Here is a 6,000-nt window from a genome sequence, read left to right as displayed (position 1 = left end):
CAGATACCAGCTGTACAGAAAAGTAAGTAAACACCCCCACCATCTAGACGCCAACCCATGCTAATGACAAACAGACACATACCTCGCACCCGAGTAAACGAGCACCGGCAACCAACACCCCGATGACGCAATGATGACGCAATATCCTACCACTCTGGGGATGCCCCTTATATAGTCCAAATATGGCCCGCCACCTAATCATGGGGCGGGGACAAGCTTAAAGGGGCACTTCACCACAATCTACCCCTGCTTTTTGAATCGCCGACCCGACGATAGGCAACCGCCCACCTCAATTCCAAGGCCTAAAAATGGCAGCTACAGAATTAGATACGGAGTTGGAGGGTACAATCCTCCCAGTACGAGGTAGGTGATGAAGATTTGAATGGTGACCAGCAGTTACTCTTCCTGTTCTTCGTATCAGAGTCTCTCTCTCGTCTGGCTGTCTACCCACTAAAGAATCCGAAACCAGTGGGGGGTTGGCTGATCCACTCCCTGACTCACCAAGGGAACTAACTGGCCCCGACAGAAGCACCTCTAATACGCCTTCTGGGGTCCGAGGTCCAGTTTGCCTGGGCCGGTCAGATCTCTCCGACTCCCCACCCCATGCAACGGGGCCTCTGGGCATCACGCCGACCAGGTCTACTTCTTCCTCTTCGTCATCCTGTCCTAACATTAAGGGCTCCCCCGGTTCCCCCAAAGATGCTTCCGCCAAAACCCCTCTCTGGAGTCGGCCTTTGAGCAGTGAACGATGTACGTTCCTTACCTTACTTAAGTCATCCCTTGGTGCGATGGAATAGACCCCACCACCTTCCTTTGGAGCCCGCACCACCTGATACTCGACTGGGCTCCACAGATCCTGAATTTTATGACGACCCCTGTGGCCCTGCTCTCGCAAGTAAACCAACTGCCCTTCCTCCAAGGGAACATGCCGGACCCGCTGATCATGTCTTGCCTTACGTCTCCCTGCTGCTATTTGTAAACGCTCTTGTGCACTCCCAAAAGCCACTTGTAACCTGGTTTGATGTTCCCGAATCCATTCGTGCACAGTGCCGGCAACTGGTTCCTGTACCCTACCCAACAGGAAATCCACGGGCAATCGTGGTTCCTGGCCAAACATTAAAAAATGGGGTGACTCACCAGTAGATTGATGCGGAGTAGTGTTATAATAAAAGAGAACTTGGGGCAGACATGCCACCCAATCTCTCTTTCTAGATATCGGCAGAGTGCGCAACAAATTATGCAGGGTCCGGTTAAAACGCTCACACTGGCCGTTTCCAGCTGGATGGTAAGGAGTGGTGCGAGATTTCTCCACTCCATACAATCCACAAAGCTGGTGGATCAGTAGAGACTCAAAATTGCGTCCTTGATCCGAATGCAAGCGACCGGGAATGCCAAACTTATAAAACCATTCATTAACCAAGACCTGCGCCACGGTTTCGGCTCGTTGGTCCCGCGTAGGAACCGCAAGAGTGTATTTACTGAAGACGTCAGTCATAATAAGCACGTTTTCTACTCCGGACCTAGATGGCTCTAGTAAGGTAAAGTCAATGGCCACGATTTCATTTGGCCTCGAGGCCAAAAGATGACCCATGAAACTCTGAGCTACTGGCTGCGTGTCTTTCGCCGCTTGGCACCTTTCACATTCCTGGCACCACCGGACAACATCTGCGGCCAAACCAAGCCAGTAACACCGCTGTCGAACCAACTCAGCAGTTCGGTCAATGCCTTGATGTCCATGACACTGATGTAACTGTGTCAGCACTTCTGACTTCAGCACAGCAGGCAATAGCAGCTGCAAGACCTCCTCCCCACCACTGGGACAATAGACTCTACGATAAAGTACCTGGTCTCGCTCCACGAAGCGGTCCCACTGATGGAGCAACTTCCGGGCCTCAATTGACATTTGCTGACGTTCCTCTATCCCCGGACGGGCCTTTCGCTTCCAAAAGGGCAAGATCTCAGAGATCAACGGATCTGCTAACTGCAGTTGACAAAGATCCGCCCCCAAATAACTAGGCAAGATCGTAATCGCTGATTGGTGTACCTCAAGCACCTGCTCGGCTCCCTGCACTTGCTGTAACACAGCCGGCACTTCAGTTCCCGGCGCCAGTCCACCCAGCACTCCACTCCCCGGGGGATTCTGTCGGGAAAGGGCATCAGCATTCTTATTACTTTTCCCTGACCTATAACGGATCTGGAAATTAAATGCAGACAGCTGGGCAGCCCAACGCTGCTCTGTGGCCCCCAGTTTTGCGGTGGACAGGTGACTCAGCGGATTGTTGTCTGTAAAGACCACACACTGACTGCCCAGCAAGTATTCCCTAAATTTCTCAGTCATGGCCCACTTGAGCGCCAAGAACTCCAGCTTCATGGAGCTGTAGTTAGACATATTGCGCTCAGTGGGCCTAAGACTGCGACTAGCGTATGCGATTGGACGAACCTTCCCGTCCTGTTCTTGCGAGATGACTGCCCCCAAACCACCATGACTCGCATCCACCTCCAGGATAAAAGGCAGAGAAAAATCAGCATACGCGAGCACAGGAGCAGTAGTGAGTTTTAACTTCAACTCCTCAAAACCCTTCTGACATTGTTCATTCCAAGCGGTCATAAACCCTGCTCCTGTTTGCTTCCTGAGCTTGGGCTTACCACCCGAAAATTCCGCTGCCAACTTGTGCAAAGGGCCTGCAATCTTAGCAAACCCCTCCACAAAGCGGCGGTAATAGCTAGCGAAGCCGAGGAATGAACGCAACTCTGTAGCATTAGATGGGCGCCTCCATTGTGCCACTGCCTGGGTTTTACTAGGGTCTGTGGACACCCCTTCGGAGGAAATTACGTGGCCCAAATACCTCACCTCTGACTGAAGGAACGCACACTTCTCCAACTTAACCTTAAGGCCTTCTCGCTTTAGTCGTCCCAAAACAACTTCTAGCCGTTCTAAGTGCTGCTCCACAGAGGAAGAAAATACAATAATATCATCCAAATACAAAAGTAATGAATGACACTGCTGGTCACCAAACAAACGCTCCATGAGTCGCTGAAATGTACTGGGGGCATTACAGAGCCCAAATGGCATCCTATTCCATTCGAATAAACCAAATGGGGTGCAAAAGGCAGTCTTATGCTTGTCCCGATCAGTGACGGGCACCTGGTTGTACCCGCTGGTTAAATCCAAAGTGGAGAACCAACGGGCACCCGTTAACGAATCCAGGGACTCCTCAATACGAGGCAAGGGAAAGGCATCCTTCCTCGTCTTTGAATTCAGGTGTCGATAATCTACACACATGCGTATACTGCCATCTTTCTTCCGGACAAGCACAAGTGGCGAAGCATATGGGCTACAGCTTTCTCGGATCACTTGCGTCTCTAATAGTTGGTTAATATGTACCCTAACTGCATCATAATCGGATGGGGGTATACGCCGATATCTCTGCCGAGTGGGGGCATCATCCAGGAGGGGAATATCATGAGAGATCAAATCTGTACACCCGACATCTCCCTCAAAAGTGGAAAACACAGACTGATACTTACAGAGAAGGGCCTTAACCTCCCTCTGTTCTCCTACCGGCAAATGAGATAGGTCTACTGCATCCAACTGTCCCTGCTCAGTCGAAACACCCATTTGACAAGAGACTGAACAAACAGCGCCCGGCCTCAACTCCGAAATTCCAGGGGGCAAACTCACCACAGACACGTTGGTTAAGGAACCTATCACCCGACGAGGGTACAATAAAGCATCGGTAGTTCCTACATTAACAATGGGAACATACACGGTCCCCTTAACCACTCGCACTAGAGAAGGGGAGATCAAAAGCCCAACCGGCAAGCCAAACTCTGGGGGCTCAACAAGTGCAATGCCACTAGAATACAGTTCTGAACAAGTGGCCGCTACGAATTTAATCGTGCCACCTGGAATCCGATCTACTCGAGGCCCACGTACCTTCAACCTACCTATGCTCTCCAACGAGGGTTGAATGCTCGCCTGATGGCAGCGTTGCAATGCTTGGACGATTATCTTGGGCACACTCGACGCAGGTGGAGAGTTAAAAAGGGAGGTCCCATGCTGTCCAAAGAGCTCCTGGTAGCACCGGCCCAATACGTTCATCCCCAACACACCAGGAGCTTGAGCACTGGTACCACCAGGAGGATCCCGGACTACCAACACTCCACATCCTGAAAACAACTTTCCACAGAGCGCAACGTCCAACTCCATATAGCCTATGTAGGGGATGGACAGCCCATTCGCCGCCCTAAGCTGCAGCCACTGACAAGTCTTAAGACGATCATGGCCCCATGGCTCAAAGTGCTCTCGAAAACAACTCTCAGTAAGGGTAGAAACCATTGAACCAGTGTCAATCAGACAAGACACGGATACACCTCCCATAACCACGACCAAATGTGGGCATGACGACATTAAAGATGACCCTGATCCGTTACTATCACCACCATTCAAGCCTACGTTTTCCCCACCCGAGCTGTGGCTCAACAACTCGGCGGGAACTAGTTTCCCGATGCCGCACCTGGATAAGGCTGCCTATCTCCCAATGTCCTGGTGTCTGTTCGGTCAGGCAAGGGCGAGCGAGGAGGAACACGGTCTCCGTTGCAATCTCTTGCGAAATGGCCAGGTTTTTGACACCGCCTACATATAACAAAACCAGCACGAGCCGGCCGAACGTTACGAGGTGGGTTCTGCAATTTGGCTACGCTCTGGGCGAGCTGAGTCAGCTGCCCTTGTTGCAGTTTTAACATTTCCTTAAGCTCACTCATCTCGGCGGGCGGGGAGCGGCGATCTACTTGCGGCTGCATGCCTCCTTGCACCCCATATTGAAACCCATGAGCTAATGGAACAGAGTGGCTCCGATTTCTTGCCCCTCCAGGCATACCCTCCCGTTCCCACCTAATAGCGTCACTACGAATATCGAGCAGTGTAGCAGCAGGCTGACGACGTACCAATTGCTTTAATTCCCGACGAAGAGCACTGTCAAGAACGTGCTCAACGAATTGGTCACGTAAAAGCATTTCGGCATTTGGTAACACGACTGGTGACTGCTGCTTTACCTTCTCTAGGAGACCCATGATAGCGAGGGAAAATTCTAACAAGGTCTCACCCTCTTGTTGCCTTCGGGAGAAAAACGACTCCTGTAAGGCAACATATGACTGTGTACACCCATAGAGTTCTCTTAGGGCGGAGATAATTTTACTGGGGTCTTCCCGTTCACTAACGGGCCGGTACTTAATTTCCTCCCGTGCCTCCCCCTCTAAATGATCAAATAAGAAAAAGGACTGGTCTGCCATGGATAAATGTCGAGCCCTCATGCAAGCCTGCACTTCTTCAACCCACTCAGTAATCCCTATACCCGACCTACCATTAAACTTTGAACACTTTCTGTCCCTAGGTATAAACACGAAACGCTCCGGCAATGTGCCTGTGTCTACGGGTTGCGATGTACCTACAGATGGGCCCGGTAGCCTCGGGTGTTCCGTACTAAGACCAGGCGAACTGGCCAGAGCTTGATCTTGGCGCAACTTTAGATTATCAGCTCTCAATTGAGCTACTAATTCTCTTAACTCCTGTAGTTCGTCTTCCATTGTTAATTTACAACGTAGAAGGAAAACTTACAAAAATGTTGAATAAAGAATATTACGCGTTAGATGGAACTCAGCTTACTACCAAAAGGCACACTCCCAGGCCAAATAAACACTGCTGTTTTGCTTCTACTGGAGAAAAAAAAACCTTATAATTAACACACAACAATCACCCACAACAAAAAAAACCAATCATCCACGTCTCAGATCAGTATATGGAGAAGAGGACCCTGCCGACTACGCCAGATGTGGCGATACGGGTACTTGAGAGCACGCTCTCCAGTGGTAAAACTAAAATGTCACGACTACGCCACCCCAGCATGGAATCAGCTGGGGAAATACCCCTACTAGGGCACACAAGTTCGTTCCTCTCTCCAAATCACAAGACCATGAGACGTGAATAAGTATAAAAAATAG

Source organism: Barbatula barbatula, assembly GCF_947034865.1.
Source record: "Barbatula barbatula genome assembly, chromosome: 16".
NCBI lineage: Eukaryota > Metazoa > Chordata > Actinopteri > Cypriniformes > Nemacheilidae > Barbatula > Barbatula barbatula.
Note: the sequence above shows the minus strand (reverse complement) of the source record.